Here is a 19,976-nt window from a genome sequence, read left to right on the forward strand (position 1 = left end):
GATGCCAACAGGACTTAAAGCCAGGTCTCTAGATTAGTCCAGTACTCCGATTCCTGCACCATATTTTCTAAAAAGAAAATTGAACTAGAGTTAAACTAAAATTAACTTAAGTGATGCAAGTCCTGCAGTGGAGAAAGAACAATCTGAGTCCTTGGCAAAAATACATGGACGAGTGGCTATAACACACTCACCAGGAACAAGTCCACAGGAGGGCTGCATCTAGCCCGGCCCAGCGTATGCGGAAGCCAGGGCCTGGTTTGTTACAAAACTGCTTACTGTGAAGAAGTTCAGAGAGAAGTGGAGATTCTAAAGGGATAGATAAATCTATAAGCAAGACTACTGAGTTGGTAAAATGCCCAGCTCAGCGGTTCAGAGCCAAAAACGGAAAGGCTCTCTGAGCAGGTGAGTGCCTTTTTTATGGTAATCAGCTCTGGGCCCAAGAAGCAATGAGGTCATCAGGGTTTCTGGGATGCTCTGAGGGAAGTGAGTTGACCAGGTAAGCAGAGAAAACAGGTAACCCGGTGACACCTGGGTGGCGCTGCTAACTTATGGCCCCTCTGCCTCCAAGGCCAGAGTAAATCCCAACTCAGGAATCATTGGGGATTGATGGGGAAGACGCTGAAGAACACACTTGAAGAAAAAGTCGAGAACAGAATGGGAGTTCAAGATCATCCAGACAAGCCCCTCACGAAGGCCAGAGAGGAGCAGTGACTGCTCCAAGGCCATAGAACCAAGTGGATGGCAGGTCCAAGCCTTCCTGCCTGGTGGTTCCTCCACCACTGAAAACCAAACATGAAAACATGGACAAAATGCAGAGAAGTCCCAGTGATCATCAGGGAGAGGAGATACGGGGGCACCTTTACATGCACTGTCACTCTGTTCTGCCCTGCCACTCCCTCCTCCAGCCCCCTCCACTCTATGGAGAGAGCTGTCATTTTGGTTTCCACTCTGTTACAGGGACTGAGAGAACAGCACAGAAATCTGGTGCTTTGCAGTGTGTCTTGGGGTTAGTCACTTCATCTGGGTGGGCCTTGGGTTCCTCTTAAGTAAAATGGTGAGTGTGAAAAGACAGTTCTAATGATACACATTATGCCTAGTACACTCTCTAAACCAGGAATTGGCACACTACAACCAATTCTGGCCTGCCATCTGTTTTGTAAATAAAGTTTTATTGGAACTCAATTACATCCAATCACTCATGTATTCTCTATGGATGCTTTTAGAGCTGAGTAGATGCAACAGAGATCATTGCATAGCCCACCAAGCTGAAAATATTTATGAGCTGTCCCTCTACAAAAATGTTGCTGATTCCTATAAAACAAACACTCTGCCTACTTACTACCTGTGACACACACAGAGGCAGTCTACCATATGATTTATATATGGTCCAGATAATTTTTCTGCTTATGTTTTTGCTTTTAGAAGGAAACTATTTCAAACATATAGCTAAACACACACACACACAAAAACTCAATAAATGATCCTTGTATACCCTAAGTTTTAACTGATGATAATACTCCGATTTTTATGTTTTGAAAATACTGTATCATAGTAATCTATATTTATAAGTAAACTTAAACTGTTTTAGAAGAAGGAAGAAAAGACACGCACACATGTACCCAGAGCTAACTGACCTAAAGACTTTAGCACTACTGGAACGCGATTGCTGTCATTCTGTATTTGGTTTTTCAGATGGGTAAAAGGGTCTCCCTTATGAGATCCACGGTCTAAATTACAAAACACACATTTTGCCAGAGATTCAGAAAACAATCATGAGTTTTTTCAATTGAACAGTTTAGTATTAAAGTAAAAAGGCCATTTTAGTTAGGACATTTGACCACAGTTACCCTAACTAGCAGTTCCTGATGCACTGCTTAAATGCTAATACAAATGGGGCAAGATATAAAGAAAATAAATATTGAATTAAATGCATTTTTCTATCCATACTTATCCTTAATCCACTTGGTGAAATCTCAATCACAGGAATCCATCTTAAGAGAAATGTCCTTTACTAATCACTATTTCTTTTGTTAGAAAAGCAAAACCTTTGAGACTTTTCTGGACACCAAGGTTTGCACAACTTAATTTGAAGTCACAGCCCCTATAGCCATTTGGTTCCTTAGTGACCCCCTAGCTCACGTATACCCAAGGACAGACATTTGTTTCGTATTCTTTAGATGTCACAGACATGGAAATGGACGTTTCTGCCTCTCTCATTCGATTTCATCATCAGCAGTATTTGCCTTCCATAACCTCGTAATGTTTCTTCACTGTATTCTTCATTTGTCCTTTTGAGGCTCTTTCATGGTGTGTGTGTGTGTGTGTGCGTGTGCATGTGTGTGCAAGCACGCATGCACACATAAATAGTACCTGCTTTCTAATCCTCTTTCATTCCCTCCCATCAGTAACAGGGCTGGAAATGAGGAAACCTAACCTGGCACTGAGGGCTCACCTCTGAAAAGTCTCCCTGACCCGTGTTCCTCTGATACGGAGCTTAAAGATGCACCAAGGGGGAAGGGGAGGGGGAGGGGTAAACTGGGAGACTGGGATTGACAGATACACAGTACTCTGTTTAACTAATGAGGATCTGCCATTGAGCAGAGGGAAGGCTGCACAGTACTCTGTGATGGCCTACGTGGGAAAATAAGCTACAAAGAAGGATGCATGTGTATGTACAACCGATTCACTATGCTGTGCAGCAGAAACTAAACATTATAAGTCAACTATACTCCAATAAAAATTAATTTAAAAACATACAGTGAGATTCAAATAAGTATTTCATATAAATAAACCTGCTACAGAAATATCAATATATGTTTATTCAATCAATTCTTCAAATTTGTAGACTCTTGTGACCCACGGACTGTAGCCTACCAGGCTCCTCTGTCCATGGGCTTTTCCAGGCAAGAATACTGGAGTGGTTTGCCATTTTCTTCTCAGGGGGATCTTCCCTATCCAAGGATCAAACCCAGATCTCTTGCACTGCAGGCAAATTCTTTACTGACTGAGCTACCAAGGAAGCCCAGACCAGAATAACATGAAATAAATTTAACATCATTTCACATGCAGAACTACCAACTTAAAAAAAAAATGTTTCTGACAAAGCCAGACATATTTTTCTAAAATTTTAGAACAGAAGGTTTGCTAGGCTAACAGAGTTGAATAGTCATTGAGGGAGTTCTCTGGTGGTCCACTGGCTAAGAGTCCAAACTGCCAGTGCAGGGAGCCTTGGTTCATCCCTCGTCAGAAATCTAGACCCCACGTGACAAAACTGAGAGTTTGCAAGCTGCAGCTAAAGATCCACATGCCACAATAAGACCAGCACCAGCAAAGAAAGAAAGAAATACTAAAAACACAGTCACTGGAACAAGGTCTTGAGACAGAAATATACATCGGTTTTATCTCGGTGTGCTAATGACTGCGCAAGACAAGGAGGGGGTGACAGGGTTTAAATCTGATGTGTCTGCCTGTGTTCCTAATTCCATGCCTGCAGTATGCCTGTCTCGTGGGTGTTCTGCCCCTCTCCAGATTGAAGAGTACAACATTTTTAAGCTTTGGGATTTAATATATCTGCCTCAACCTTCACAACAGCTCTCCCTAAGCCCAGTGACATGGCTCCAACCACACCAAAGCCATCCCAATCTCCCAAGCTGGGAGCTAACAGTGTGCTTGACACAGAACCCAAGGGGACTTGCGAGTGGTTAATAATGGAGATTCTTAAATATATCATAAATATCTATTACCAGGAAGATGAATAATGGTAAGAATGCTCCTTTGCTTCAGTGCAAGACTTTCCTCTCTTGATACTTAACCTACCCCTGTGGATGAGGTTAAGCTATGCCCCTTAATGAGGAACTATTAAGACACCTATAATTAAAATGACTTTTCTCCAGAGTGCAGAAGGAAAATTACTTTTTTTTTCTCTTAACAATTATAAAAACATAACAAAATAACCACAGCAAATTTGAAAAAGATAATGTCCCTCCCAATTCTACCCCTCCAAAAGAAGGCATAAACGGATTGTTTCAATCTAAAACGGTTATATGTGGGAGGCATATGGACACCTGGATAATTCACTTAAAATGCAGGTCCCCAGGCCCAACTCACATAAACTGTGCTACATGAGATTTGGGGTCAGGCTCAGAGTTGCATCTGTTAACAACACCCCAGGCCATCTGGATAATGGTAGTGAAAAGACTGTGCTCCGAGAAACAATACCACATGTTCAATGCTGCTCTTTTTTCTCTTATATAATACAGATCTCCCAATCTTCCAATTCTATGTTCTAGCTTCTTGTTTTCCAGTACATATTTATTTACACTACATTTGTTTTTCAGCCTGGTGAAATTTAAGAGATCAGAATTTAAATCCCCAAACCTCTCTTAAATTTATTCAGATGCATTCTTATTAATGGGCCAGAGGGCAACTGCATCTGTACAGTTTCCACTGTGTACTGTCGTATCGCTTTCTAGTGCTGAGCAATTTATATTTAAACCGGCAGATTAAGAGGACCCAATATTCACCACAATGTCACCAGCAATGCGTATTTTAATTTATTTTTACTTTGTTCTGCTAATTTAGTCAGTGTAAAATGGTATCCCAAGGTGGATTTAATTTGCACTTCTTGCGTTTCTGGTGAAGATTAATATGTTTCCCTGTGTTTCTTTGCTATTTATAAGTTTTCCAGAGTTACAGTTAAACTTTTGAATCTCTTGTCACGTTCAGGGCATGGCTTTTTGCTTCTTCCTTGTCAAGGCAACTGAAACTTAACAGAGACCCGCAAAGCCAGTGATGGAACAGGACTGTGGTTTGGTTCAGTGCCCCGGAATGTGCTCTTAGCCAAATTATCTTGTGTCCTGGAAGTCTTAGGGCAAAAATATCCAGGTGGGAGGAAGACAGGAAGAAGAAAGATACTCCAAGTCAGCTTTCTGGGAAAGAGACTCTGAGATCAAGATCTGCATACAGGAGATTCTTGGGAGGAGTTTCCTCAAGATTAAGACCAGGAAGAGGTGACAGAAGCTGGAGCCAGCTGAGGGAGGGGCTGAGTAACTGCAATCTCAGCAGTGGTCCTGGGTAGCACTACTGGTGAAATGACCCTTCACTGTTGACCTACTTGAAGGCAAGGGTTCCAGGACTTTCTTCCTGCACATGGACCAGTCATCTGATGTGGGCTATCCCAGGGAAGGCATTCTGAGCTTGGATGAAGCAACTGTTTTCAATAGAAGGCAAATCTCACAGAAGCCCTCAACTGTGAACTGTCAGCCATCAATACTGTTAGCAGCTGGGGGGATGCATGTAGAGTCCTGAAGAGGGACTCTGGTTGACATATCACAGCATCCCCTGCTGAAGGAATCCTATATGGGTTGAGACACTCTAGTTTCCTTTCATATATGCTATCACTTTAGTTATCCACTGATGTAAACATCCCAAAACTTAGCCTGAAACAAACAAAACATTTCCATTTTGCTCACGATTCTGCCAGTGGGGCTGGGCTCAGCTGGGAAGTTCTTCTGCTGGTCTTGCTGGTGATCTCTCACTGGCTGTATTCTGCTGCTAAGGAAGCTGTGATGGGCTGAGCTCAGCTGGATGATGAGATGGCCAGGCTTCTCTCCCTCTCTCCAGGGAGTCTGAGGGCTTCTTCTTCTCACTGTGGCCTCAACAATTCCAGGCAGCATATTTGTATGGTTTTTCCAACAAGGTAATGGGTTTTCTTACATGGAGACTGAGGGCCAGTTCCCAGTGTAAGCCTTTATGGGAAAACGGGGTTTCTCAACCTTGGCACTATTGACAATTAGGGGTGGATAATTCTTTGTTGGGCTTCCCAGCTGGTGCTAGTGATAAAGAACCTGCCTGCCAGTGCAGGGGACCTAAGAGATGCAGGTTTGATCCCTGAGTCAGGAAGATCCTTTGGAGGAGGGCATGGCAACCTACTCCAATATTCTTGCTGGTAAATCCTATGGACAGAGGAGCCTGGTGGGCTATAGTCCATAGCGGGGTGGCAGAGTCTTATCCTGTGCACTGCAGAATGTTTCACAGCCTCCCTGGTCTCTGCTCACTAGATGCCGGCAGCATTCTTCCAATTGGGACACACACACACACACACACACACACACACACACGTCTCTAGACATTGCCAAATGTCCCATGAGGGGCAAAAAAAGGCTCCTTTTGAGAATCACAACTTTAGAAAACCTAAAGTATTCTTGGAAGTTCTACCACATTCTGTTGGTTTAAACAAGCCATAAACACAGCCTAGATTCAAATCTCATGGCTGCCAGGAGACCTGGTTCACTGGGGGCCACCCAGGTAACAGACTGCCATAATTCTGTGAGGCTCACATTAAAATGTCCATATTATAATGTGAAGTTAAGGCTCATTCTTCCAGAACCATGCAGCTAGGAAGTCACAGCACCGAGATAGGAGCCCAAGTCTGCCTGACACAAAGGGTATACTCTCTCTACCACTGTGAACTGCCTACAGTGGCTTTCAAGGGGTTACTGTTAAGAAGGGAACTAACCTCAATTTAAGAAACTTGTGAGAGAAAAGAGCGAGGTTTTACTTGGGTTTAGTTATGGTTAATAAAGAAAACATTAATCACTTGAAGTGCTATTTTGGAGCACATGAAACCAAAATGAAGCACAATATGAAATGTTCATTTATTTCTAAGGGGCTTATTTTGTTAACATTCAATCATTCAATCCCCTTGGCCTTATTTATAACATTTGAGTGAAATGCATTTTTTTAATAACTAAAACTTTATTCTGAGTTTTATAGGCAATAAATTCCTTCTCTTGAAGATGCAGGAGGTGGGGATTTGGACAAAGCCAGGATATACCACTGGACACCCCACCCCTAGGTGGGGCAGAGTTTCTTCCCAGGCAGAGTTTCTGCATCAGTGTTCCCTGCTGGAAATTGTAGCCTCTTACAAGACCCCAACTCCTACCAGGGTATGAAATGCCTAGACTTAATGCTTAGCTCCACCATTTACTGTTCACATGACTTTTAAAAAATATTTATTCATTTGGAGGATAATTACTTCACAGTATTATGATGGCCTCTGCCATACATCGACATGAATTAGTGGTAGGCATACATGTGGCCCCTCCCTCCTGAACTCCCCTCCCTCCTTCGTCCCCACCCCATCCCTCTAAGCAGTCACAGAGCACCAGCTTTGGGTTCCCTGCATCATACAAACTCCCACTAGCTATCTATTTTACATATGGTTATATATATATGTGTGTTTCAATGTTATTCTCACAAATCATCCCACCCTCTTCTTCTCCCACTTCTACATGACTTTTGATGAGCCATTTAAATGCCCAGAGCCTCAATTTCCTTGTCTATAAACTGGCTGAAACCCTAGCCTGGAGGACTTGTGTTGAGATGAAATGATACCTAGACATGTGATCCCTTTACACTGTCCCTTCCTGAGGAAAGAGGGAAGTGCAGAGGAAACAACAGATACAACCCACAGAAGGTCTTTTTGACTTCAGAGCAGACTAACTCAAGCCTCTTCTTTATCAGATGGGAAGCCCGGTGTAGAAGAGGAAGCTTCCAGTGGATTAGAGCACACTCCACTGTCACTGTGATTTGTGGATTCTGTACCATCTCCCCTCCCACCCATGAAGCGAGCAGACACTTAAAAGGCAAAAATGAAGCATGAATAATTTTTCTCCTCTATTCCCCTCCCACCTTCCCAGACAGGACATGGGAACTGAAGAGAAAGGAGAGAACATAATGAAGACCCTCCGTCGAGGGATTCTCCAGGCAAGAACACTGGAGTGGGTTGCCATTTCCTTCTCCAATGCATGAAAGTGAAAACTCAAAGTGGGGTCTCTCAGTCGTGTCCGACCCTCAGCGACCTCATGGACTGCAGCCTACCAGGCTCCTCCGTCCATGGAATTTTCCAGGCAAGAGTACTGGAGTGGGGTGCCATTGTATTGTCCAGTCATTAGATACAGCCACCACTAACTCCCAAGTATTTCTCAAAACACAGTCTGTGAGTTCTTCTCCAAAATGTATATATCACATTTTTTTATAGAGAAAACTCTTTTACCTGGAATCCTCAGAACCCTAATGCTCTGGTGAGCTGAATGTTCTGTTTAACAAGAAGGGATCAGATCTCTCATGCATGGAATTCTAGTTTTCAATGTGGGGACACGGCAACAGGATTTTTGATCAAAGTTTTAATCAGATATAATTTAATGTTTATCTGAAGGCTTCAAAGGTACAGCAGCATTTTGTATTGCCTCCAGGAAATAATAAGAAACATCCACTGCCTAAGACTTGAGGGTAAACATGTATATTATTGGAGGTTTCTAATTTATATAGTGTAAATGGCAAAGAATTCCTCTATAGTTAAACCAATCTGCATTGAATCCTGGCTCTGGACTTACTAGCTGACTGTTCTTGGGCAGGATAATCTCTACAAACCTTCGTTTTCAATCTGTAGACTTGATATAAGAGTACCGCCATAAGGAAACAATATAATTATTATAAAGCCCTTAGAGCAAAGCCACACTCATGGTAAGTACTTTATCAAGTCAACTTTATTTTGCCTGTTCTCTTTTTTGGACTCTATTTCAGCTGCATGAAAAATAAACATGCAGAGAAAGAACCAGGAAAAACTACAGGACACCTAACTGTTCTCCTGGAGGAAATGTTGACAAAGCAAGTGAGGGAGGTTTGGGTATGTGAAGGCGATTTGCACGTCTGCAGCGCACACATCCTGCCTTGTCTACTCATCACAGCCGTCCTGTGGCTGGGAATGACGGCTGATAATTCAGGCTGCCAATCTAACTTAGGAGCGAGATTCCTCAAGCCCACGGCAGGAAAACATGCTGTTTGGATGACAGTGCTGGGGTTGGAAAGGCACAGGTGTGTCTCCAGTCCTGCGGTTTAAGTGCTCACAGCTCAGCCCCAGAGGCGCTTCCCACAGTGGGTTAGGAAAGGACACTGTGAGACCCCTGCCTACACCTCCCAGAGACACATGTGATCCCAGAGATGCATGAGGGCTTTCCTCTACCATCAGTCACCCCTGGGCATCCTACACCTCCCAGAGACACGTGATCCCAGAGATGCACAAGGGCTTTCCTCTACCATCAGTCACCCTGGGTATCTAGAAGCACAGCTGCTTTCATCTAAGAGATTTCACCTCGGCTACTGGGCCTGATCACTCATCCAATTTTTACTCAGAGAATTATTTCCAAATGTTAGCTAAAGTGAAGTGAAGTCACTCAGTCGTGTCCGACTCTGTGCGACCCCATGGACTGTAGCCCACCAGGCTCTTCTGTCCCTGGGATTCTCCAGGCAAGAACACTGGAGTGGGTTGCCATTTCCTTCTCCAGGTGATCTTCCTGATCCAGGGATCGAACCTGGGTCTCCCGCATTGCAGGCAGATGCTTTACCATCTGAGCCACCAGGGAAGCTTTATTTGTTGGCCGACTGTCTTATTATTGCGTGTGTGCATGCTAAGTCACTTCAGTCATGTCCAACTCTGTGCGACACTATGGACTATAGCCCAGTAGGCTGTTCTATCCATGGGATTCTCCAGGCAAGAATACTGGAGTGGATTGCTGTGCCCTCCCCCAGGGGATCTTCCTGACCCAGGGATCAAACCTGCATCTCTTACTTCTCCTGAATTGGCAGGTTCTTTACCACTAGCGCCAGCCGGGAAGCCCTGTCATTATTAATGTGCCTCAATTTCAGTTAGGACAACTGATGGCAGACCTTGGCTCAGGCAGATGGACCCTCCATGAGAACCCCTTGCCTGTGTCTTGAAGGGTTTTTCCACGTGACTGGCTCACAAGAGATGGGCTCAGCTCTCCCGTGGTGCCCAGGAAGCAAAATGTTGTCTTAAAGTATGAACAGAAAGGCTAAATGGGCTTCGATGATGCAAGAAAACCCCGGCGAGAGGAGGAACTTGGTATGTGCCAGGCAGTACTGGGCACAGCCCCCTGCAGCCCAGAGAAGCTGCAAAGGAAATGTTAACAGGACACGTGGTTTCTCAAGAGCCAGAGATAGAGACAGCTTTTCTTTTGGAAGCCCTGTTCAGTGGTGATGGCTGTATTCGCATTGGCTTACGTGGGATGCTCCCTGTTGGCTGCACTCACCCAGGGATAAGGGCCGTGTGGCTGCTGAGTGCAACACTGTCCCCCGACACTGAAGGAGAGGTGCTGGAAAGACCTGAGGAAACCAGCCTGTGTCCTGCAGGGGAAAACACCTCATTTTACAGTCAAGCCAGAGAGTCAAAGAGCAGGAAGAAATGGGGATTTCAGTCTGCTGGGTTTGTCTACCACCTTGAAGATGAGGTAGTAGTGGAAAGATGGGCATGGACTTGGAAGTCCAGTGTTCTTGGAGTCCAGGGGTTCCATTTTGCCCCGCCTATCGCTGTGTGATGCTGTGTCTCTGTTTCATCACATTGGAACAGGAACAAGATTACTAACTTTGTGGTTTCAAGGTTAAGTGGAAGGAGACATATAAAAGATAGGGTACCTAATGCATGCACGCTAAGTCACTTCAGGCATGTCTGACTCTGAGACCCCATGGACTGTAGCCTGCCAGGATTCTATGTCCATAGATTCTCCAGGCAAGAAAACTGGAGTGGATTGCCATGCCCACCTTCAAGGGATCTTCCTGACACAGAGATCAAACCAGCATCTCCTACATGTCCTGCACTGGCAGGTGGGATTTGTTTGTTTGTTTGTTTTGTTTTACCACTAGTGCCACCTTGGAAGGCCTTGGTACCTAATGATTCGTATAAGTATTGCCTATTCTAACTTTATTTTCCAAGCTTTACCAAATGTGGGTAATTTCCTACTAAAATCCAATCTCCCTGTCTCCTTAATAAGAGACCTCTGGTTTTGTTCCAGAGCAGCCATGAGCCTAGTGGAAGGACTAAATCTAGCAGTCTGCCTTGTAGGCAGAGATGACCCGTAAAACAGTTACTGAGAGAGGTTTCGGGGAAAACTCTCTTTGACCCTCGTCCAACCTGTTCTTCCATCCAGAAAGGACCGGCCTGAGCTCAGGAAGAGCTTGGATAAGCCTGGTGCCCAAGAAATGTTTTCTGACTGAGCAACAAGAAAAATAATAATAATAGAGACATTAACATTATAAGAGCTTGCACGGAGCCTGTCAACATGCTAAGCCCTTTACCCGTTTTGTTTAATCCTCAAAAAGATTCCATGAAATATTTTCTATTAACTTCTATTTACAAAACAGGAAACTGAAGTATAGGAATACATGAGTTAGATGTAGGAACAAGTGAATATGTGAATGAGTGAGTGAACACTTGAATGACTGTGTCTTTTGGAATTCAGGAAAGAGAATTAGAGGTGGAAGGTAGGTGCAATTTTCTATAACTGGTGTAACAAAGTCCACAAATTTGGTAGCTTCATACAAGACAAATTTATCATCTTACAGTCCTATAGATTTTAGTCTGACACGGGTTTCTCGGGGTGAAAATCAAGGCATTGGCAGGGCTGTGTCCCTTTCTGGAGGCTCCAGGGGAGAAGCTGTTCCCTTGCCATTTCCAGCATCTAGGGGCTGCCCACGCTCCTCGGCTCATGGTCCCATCCTCCATCTTCAAAGCCAGTGATGTGGGGCCAACTTCGTATTGGGCTGCTATGCTGCCATCTCTGCTCTGCCTTCCACTTTCAAGGGCTTTGTGATTATACACTGGGTCCACCCAGATAATCCAAGATAATCTCCCTATTTTCAGAACAGCTGACTAGCAACATTAATTTCATCTGCAACTTTAATTAATTCCCCTTGCCATGTGAGGTAGTATATTTGCAGTGTCCAAGGACTGGGACATGGGCCTCTTTGGGGACCATTACTCTGCCTGCCACAGTAGGCTCTGCAGAAGTTCTCCTCACTGTTTGTAGGAATATTTTGCCATAGAAGCAGCTGCAGCGTGTACCTAACTCCACAGTGGGAGGTCAGATCTCAGCTGAAGGACAACAGGCAGAGGAAACCTATTTGGTTCATCTTCCTGGTGTGGCTGTCGGGGTGCCCAGAAGAGGTGTGGTCACAGTCTCAGGCTTCACCTTCTGATGCAGACTCCCCATCAGCTGTCCAGGGGAAGGACGAGGGTAAGACTGGCCGTCACACCCAGTGGCCATCTGTGGGTCACGGGCTTTCCTCTTCTTATTTCCAGTGGTCACTGTGCACATGGGATTGATTTTCAGGAAATTAGAAGAATGAGGAGAAGTTGCGTTTGTTCAACCAAAACCAATCTCTTCACGTTTCTTTTCATACTCTTACTTTAATTAATCATGAGACTTACCTAGGACAATGAGGCCCTGAGACGGAGGTCACCCAGCCCAGGGGCCTGGCTACCAGCTCATAAAGTGGAAACTGGGATCTGAGTCTTCCACCCAGCCTATCCCTAAGCAAGTCTGACTTGCACCCACCAGTCCCATAGTCAGACCCTTCTCAGGGCCTCTGATCCAAGGCTTTTTAGGCCCAAATGACCACTTCTTGTCCTGATATGCTTATATCTTTCCCTCTATTAAGGCCCATGCTGGGACTTCCCTGGTGGTCCAGTGGCTACCACTACACACTCCCAGTGCAGGGCGGCCGGTTTTGGTCCCTGGTCAGGGAACTAGATCCCACGTGCCACAACTAAGAACCAACACAGCCAAAAAAAAGGAGACTCATGCTGCCTCTGGGAAGCAACCTCCCACCACCCCACCTAAGAAGCCCATCTTGGCTTCCTGCCCTCACTTTGTCCAGGTCAGTCGTTCCATGATGACTGGTATAGTTGTTAATGTCCACGATGAGTCTCTCTCACCTGACCTTGGACTCCTTAAAGACACTTCTACTGTAATTGCTTTTAGATCACCATTGCCACCTAACTCTGCACCCACCATAACATCTTTCCCACCACCATCTCTAAATCTTTGTGGCTTAAAAGACAACTGGATGCTTTGAACTGAACCTCATCAACAGGTATTTTCCTTCTAATATTTCACCTTAGCACAGCAGCCTCAGAGCAAATCACTTACCTTTTCTCTAATACTTCAATGATTTAAACAAATCCTAACATTTCCTTAGAACCCACTATGTCTCTTCTCAAGTCTCTGTCCCCAAATGCTTTGTAAGAAATGTCTCTCTACTCCTCACCCAAAAAGTGAAAGACAAACAAGCTGGTCCTCGAGCCACCACCGGTGTTTCTGCAAAGTGATCAACTCAAGGTGACAACAAAGCACAGCCAGCCCGTGAGGCTGAGAGGCGGACGGCCCCACCCCCACCACTGGGCCCCGTCCACCCGAACCAAGGAGCAGATGGAGGTTTTATGCCCAGCTGAGCACCGCTCAGCACCACTGTTTGAACAGAAACACTCCTAGGTCAAATCTCAGAGATAAATAGGTAATTACAATTAATCCTTCCTAATTGCCATCCTTCTGCCCAGCACACTGGAAATAACACCTCACACATTCTTTCCAGGGTCCTCAGGGGTGGGCGAGGCCTTGCACGCTGTCTGTGCAGCTCCCTGCATGAGAGTCCCGTGTCCTCATTTTGCAGATGAGGAGGCTGAGAATAAACCAGGCGTGTGTTTCCAGCATTGCCGGGGTGGTGAGAACAACGGTTTTCAGCTGCATTTGTCCAGTTCCAGGAGGATTAGATAAAGAGGAAACGATGCCCTGGGACTGATGAGCACGAAACCAGTCTGAAACACATTGTCTGTCCCTGTCTGAAGCTGACTTTGGAATGCCATACTTGGCACCTACTGTATACCAGGAACTGAGCTGGATATTTCCACACTATTTCATTTCATCTCCCTAACAACCCTCTGCATTATAAATTCCATTTTATAGCTCACTAATCTCAGACTCGGGGAAGTGAAGTGACTTGCCCCAAGGCCCCCCAGGTAGCCGAAGACAAGGTCAAAATTTGAATAGTTTATTCATTCATTTTGGTTCACTCTTCAACAGGTATTTATTGTAGAGCTGCAACAAGCATTTAAGATAAAGTTGTGAGCACTGTGTCCATATAGCCCAGACTACTGGGACACGCTAAAGCCCCTGGAGGGCTGGGCTTTAACCTGAAACTGGCCTGTATGTCCTGACCAGATGGGACATGCTAAGTAGCTAGGGCCAGGTCCAAGGAGGAATTCAACATTGGAAAACTGTCTTATGCCATTTTCCTCCTTCCCAAGGCAAAGGTAATTACAGGATCACTAAATACAACTTTGGGCTTCCCTGGTGGCTCAGTGGTAAAGAACCCACCTGCTGATGCAGGAGACGTGGGTTTGATCCCTGGGTTGGGAAGATCCCCTAGAGGAGGAAATGGCAACTCCAGTATTCTTGCCAGGGAAATCCCGTGGACAGAGGAGCCTGGCAGGCTACAGTCCATGGGGTCACAATGGAGTCAGACAGGACTTAGCAACTAAAGTACTACAAATACAACTTCACAAGAGCTTCCATTTCTCCAAAGCCTGGGAGAAACGCCCCAGCACAGCACACTTGTTCATGGCCATTTCAAAAACAGCCAGAACAGAACAGAGCAGGGATGGCTGGGGCTCAGTGGGCCAAGACGAATAGACTGGGCTCTGAACTTCAGGTGCGATCCCCAGGTTAAAAGCACTACCCCTGACACCTTGTGGATTGACACAGGTCAAGTCACCTCCTAGAGTCTTCATCTCCCATCAAGTTAAATAGTAACTCTTGCTTGTAGACTTATGGTGGAAATCAAAGGAGGTAACATCCAGTATATAGTGCCGTTAGCTGCTTCAGCCATGTCTGACTCTTTGAGACCCCATGGACTATATAGCCAGACAGGCTCCTGTGTCCATGGAATTCTCCAGGCAAAAATACTGGAGTGGGTTTTCATGCCCTTCTCCAGGGGATCTTCCAGACCCAGGAATTGAACCCAGGTCTCCTGCATTGCAAACAGATTCTTAACTGTCTGAGCCACCAAGGAAATTAACATCCAGTACACAGGAGGTACTTTAAACAAACATGAGAGAAACGACCCACCAGGGCTGGTGGGCAATGGAGGAAGGGTGCAGAAGGAGCCAAAATAAAGCAGCATTTCCTGGATGGAAGAGAGGAAGCCCCTGAAGACAGGGGCCTCATCTGTGCCCTAGTGTCTAGGACAGAGTCTGACACATAACAGCCATATTAATAAACACTTACGAATTTAGGAACAGATGACAACTGGTCAGTGTCACAGTGATACAAGAAGAGGTCACAGGAGGACAACCTGATGGGCAAAACTTGAATCCTGGGGGCCAGGGTCTTGGGTCAGCACATGACTGTAGGATGAGAGAAAGGTCATCATCCTTCCAGACCCAATTCCCAGAGGACGGCAGAGTCTTGATCTCAAACAGGAAGAAAGTGCCTGAGTTCTAGCCATGGCACACTAGACTTGACGAGACTGGCTGCTGCAACGAGGGGCTGGGGCTCCCCAGAGTTCCCAGCCATCCCAGCCAAGCCCATTCGAACAAGGACCATTTCAGACAAGCTTCATGTTGGCAACCCTTTCTCTGGGACTTCTGGGTCAATCTAGCAGAAAGACAATCACACCAAAGCAAATCTTAGGTCCCCAAAACACAGCCAAAGGCATTGCACAAAGAAACATGGTGGATCTGGATTCCCTGTGGCTGGGGAGAAGGCCAGCTTCTTGCCTCAACCAGGCCTGAGTGGCCTCAGAAGCTGGCAAAGTCAGGACTGAGAGAGGCCAGCCTGTCCCTTCCCTGCCTTGCCCTCAGGCCAGGGCTCCATGACCCATCTGTCACCACCCTCCTCTGCCTGAGCTCCCATCAGTGTCTGGAATACCGTCGTGATCTGGCAGGAACCGTGGCAGGCTACAATTAATTAATTAATCAGTTTTACTCTATCAGCAATTGCAGACCAGGAATGTTAAATAAACAAATTAAGGGCTGTGTTTCACTAAAGCTCAGCCCAATGAAATAATAATGAGGCAAAGTGAACTGCTCTGAACAGGAGGAGGAGGAAGAATGTTATAAGGGAAATTCACCAGGGCAGTGAAGGCCCAGAAGAAGGCAGGGAAGATTCTGCTGGGGGACCCTCTCATCCCATGCTCCACTCGAGGAAAGTGCTGGAACCCACAGTACAGCAGAGAGAGCAGAGCTCCGCAGCCAGAGAAGAGTGGACTTGAAACTCAGCTTTCCTGCTTATCAGAAAGTCCCTTAATTGCCTTGAGCCTCGGTTTCCTAACTCATCCAGAGGAGGAAGGGAGCAGCAGTCATCTTCGCGAGGCTAGCCTTCATTGGCACTTCTGTGTAGCCTGTGGCAGGGGCGGGGCTGACATCTGTGATGCATGCAAGCAAGGAGGTGGGTGGGTGGTCCACACTCTGGCTCCGCACCTTTAGGTGGCATGACTCCAAGTCTCCCAGAGGCCCCCTTGGGCTGTGCCTCCATACCCAGAGCTTGCTCATTCCCACTCTGTATTGGCCCCCTGCTGGTGCTACGCTGCGTGCTAAGTTGCTTCAGTCATGTCCGACTCTTTGCAATCCTATAGACTGTAGCCGGCCAGGCTCCTCTGTCCATGGGATTCTCCAGGCAAGAATACTGGAGGGGGTTGCCATGCCCTCCTCCAGCTCTTATGTCTCCTGCCTTGGCAGGTGGGTTCTTTGCCACTAGAGCCATCTGGGGATCCCACAGGAGGTGCTTCCCTGATCACCCACAAGACCAAACACCTGCAATCAAAACCTGCTTCTGGGAGAACCCAGCTTGAGACAGCTTCCCTGGACAGATGCGAGGGATTATTTTCAAATGTTCTGCCCCTTCCTCTTTCAGTGTCTTTGTAATCCCAATTGACAGAGGCCACAAGAGTTAAAATTTCTCCAAGGAGGTCCCACTGGTAGCACAGAGTGGGGAACGTGCCTTCATGGTCAGCAATTACGCACCTGCAGCCGCCAAGGACCAAGGCCTGGTCCAGGGGCTGGGTGCCCAGATGTGAGCAGCCAAGACAGACACCACTAGCATGGATAAGAGGCATGGCCCCCAACCAGGTGTGACCCTGAGATGCAGGGCTAGATGGGGGTCTTCTGGTCCTGGGCCTGGAAGGTTCATTGCCCGCCTATGGGATGGGAAGCCAGACACACCCTGGCATGACTCTCAGTCTCCTCAGCAAAGCGAAGACGTTTAGACCCGGGCTGCAAATGAGCCAAGAGCTCTGGGACCTTTCAGAATCTGTCTGGCCCATTCTCGCAGAATCTGTGGTGACTCATCCAGAAATTGATATCTGGGCAATGTTCCAGCATTGCTGTTGGATAATAATGTTCTTTCCCAAGGCTTTATCTAGACAGATCAGCATGTGGGGCTGTTAGAAAAGTCTATTTTTCCTCTGCCAGGGTCTTCAGTGTAGAAGGTGAGTGTGGTCCCCAGGGAAGGATCCCTGACACGTACTTGAGGCAGCAGCCTCTCAATTCTCCCCTAAAGACACCATCATGCAGGCATCTTGTCGGGATGTCCTACACTCCTGTGCATGGGATCCCCCAGCCCTGGGTTCTAGTATGAAACTGAGACAGTGCATCTGAAAGCCAATGAGAAAAGGCTCTAGAGAGTATTCTAGAACTTTGAGAAGAGGAATCAGAAGGAGTTACACCATGGGCCAGTTACAGAGGTGGTCCCATGCTCTCCCCGGCTCCAGGTATCTTTGAGGCTGCAGAGGGTCCCAAACATGTTCTAACAAAGGAGACAATTGTCTCAGGGCAGTGTTTCCAATTAGGGCCCTGCTATGGTGATGGGCTGGAAAAGGCAATGGCACCCCACTCCAGTACTCTTGCCTGGAAAATCCCATGAACAGAGGAGCCTGGAGGGCCTGCAGTCCATGGGGTCGCTGAGGGTCGGACACAACTGAGCGACTTCACTTTCACTTTTCACTTTCCTGCATTGGAGAAGGAAATGGCAACCCACTCCAGTGTTCTTGCCTGGAGAATCCCAGGGATGGCGAAGCCTGGTGGGCTGCCGTCTATGGGATCACACAGAGTCGGACATGACTGAAGTGACTTAGCAGCAGCATGGTGATGGGCAGAAGGAGAAGAGGGTCACAGAGGATGGGATGGTTGGATGGCATCACCGATTCATTGGATATGAACCTGGGCAAACTCTGGGAGATGGTGAGGGACAGAGAAGCCTGTTGTGCTGCAGTCCATGGGGTCATGAAGAGCTGGACAGGACTTGGTGACTGAACAACAACAAAGGTGATGGGCTTTTCTATCAGTTACAGGTAGAGACTCTAAGTGACAAATAGCCACAGGGAGTTCCTCTATGACTGCACAGAGATCCGTCTGGCAAAGAATGTTAAATGTTCCTCTCATGCCCTCCCCACCACGCACACACACACTTACCCTACATACGTTTACCCTGCTCTGCCCTGTGCTAACAGTCCTTCTATCATTGCAGCTGTCTGAGAACATCCGAGTGCTCTGAAATATCACAGGATGGTTGTGGGATGGTCTCACTCGGTACCACCCACCAGTATCTCCTGGATCCCTACTCCCTGCATGCACACCTTCCAACTAGAACCTGGGGACTTTGCTCAGCTCTCCCTGAACATGACTAGTAATAGGAATAATGATAATACTAACAACCATCACTGTACATGGGTTGCCTTGTGTCAGGCCCTGTGCTGTTTTACATGCATTAATTCAGGGGTTACCAAAGGCCTAAATCCATAGCCCCACTACTCCACCACCTGTTTAGGTAAGTAACGTTTTATTGGAACAGCCACAAAAGAGACAGCATGGCTCACGAAGCCTAAAATAGGTCCTATCTAAACCAAATTGGAAAAGACACACGTATCCCATTGTTCATTGCAGCACTACTTAAAATAGCTAGAAGATGGAAGCAACCTAGATGTCCATAGACAGATGAATGGATAAAGAAGTTGTGGTACATATACACAGTGGAATATTCAGTTCAGTTCAGTTCAGTCGCTCAGTCGTGTCTGACTCTTTCTGACCCCATGAACCATAGCACCTCAGGCCTCCCTGTCCATCACCAGCTCCCAGAGTTTACTCAAACTCATGTCCATTGAGTCAGTGATGCCATCCAACCATCTCATCCTCTGTCGTCCCCTTCTCCTCCTGCCTTCAATCTTTCCCAGCCTCAGGGTCTTTTCAAATGAGTCAGTTCTTCGCATCAGGTGCCTAAAGTATTGGAGTTTCAGCTTCAACATCAGTCCTAACTCAGCCATAAAACGGAATGCATGTGAGTCAGTTCTGATGAGATGGATGAACCTAGAACCTATTATACAGAGTGAAGTGAGTCAGAAAGAGAAAGATAAATATTGTATTCTAATGCATATATACGGAATCTAGAAAAATGGTACTGAAGAATTTATTTACAGGGCAACAATGGAAAAACAGACATAGAGAACAGAATTACGGACATGGGGAGAGAGGAGGAGAGGATGAAATGTATAGAAAAAGTAACATGGAAACTTACATTACCATGTGTAAAATAGATAGCCAACAGAAACTTGCTGTATGGCTCAGGAAAATTAAACAGGGACTCTGTATCAATCTAGAAGGGTGGGATGGGGTGGGAGATGGGAGAGAGGTTCAAAAGGGAGGGGATATATGTATACCTATGGCTGATTCACGTTGAGGTTTGACAGAAAACAACAAAATTCTGTAAAGCAATTATCTTTCAATTAAAAAATAAATTAAAAAAAAAAAACAGGTCCTATCTAATCCTTTATGGAAAAATTTTGCTGATCCATGCATTAACTCATCTTCCCTCTTACCAAAGTCCTGTGACCTGGAAATCACTGTAAAAGTCTTTTATATAAAAATAAACAGGAATTCAGAAAGATTAATCACTCAAGGAAACACAGCTTGTAAGTGACAGAAGTAGAATTTGAAACCCAGGAGTTGAGGGTACAAGTCCTGGCCTCCTGTGATCTAGCCACAACTTCTCTCAAGACTGAATCAGAAATGACCAATGAACCACTGGCTAACAGGAGGGCTGGGAAGGCTGGGACAGGCATGGGGATTAACG

General features: G+C 46.1%; 1 protein-coding gene across 41 annotated transcripts in view; it reads right to left on the minus strand.

Moving 5' to 3' along the window:
- Nucleotides 1–19,976, minus strand: part of LOC147353366 (uncharacterized) — a 478,153-nt gene that overhangs the window by 231,967 nt on the left and 226,210 nt on the right. For 4 of the 41 annotated variants that reach the window (XR_015145061.1, XR_015145054.1, XR_015145067.1 and 1 more), the window contains one exon: nt 12,048–12,163. The exons of 36 other annotated variants lie outside the window; for them this stretch is intronic. The gene's annotated coding sequence lies outside the window, so the exon portion shown is untranslated. Of the gene's footprint in view, nt 1–5,471; nt 5,591–12,047; nt 12,164–19,976 lie in introns of those variants that run through there. One more of the 41 variants, XR_015145078.1, reaches the window with a different exon arrangement.

This window comes from Bos grunniens, chromosome 18 (assembly GCF_055505025.1).
Source record: "Bos grunniens cultivar Pamir isolate PY7600 chromosome 18, Bosgru_T2T1.0, whole genome shotgun sequence".
NCBI lineage: Eukaryota > Metazoa > Chordata > Mammalia > Artiodactyla > Bovidae > Bos > Bos grunniens.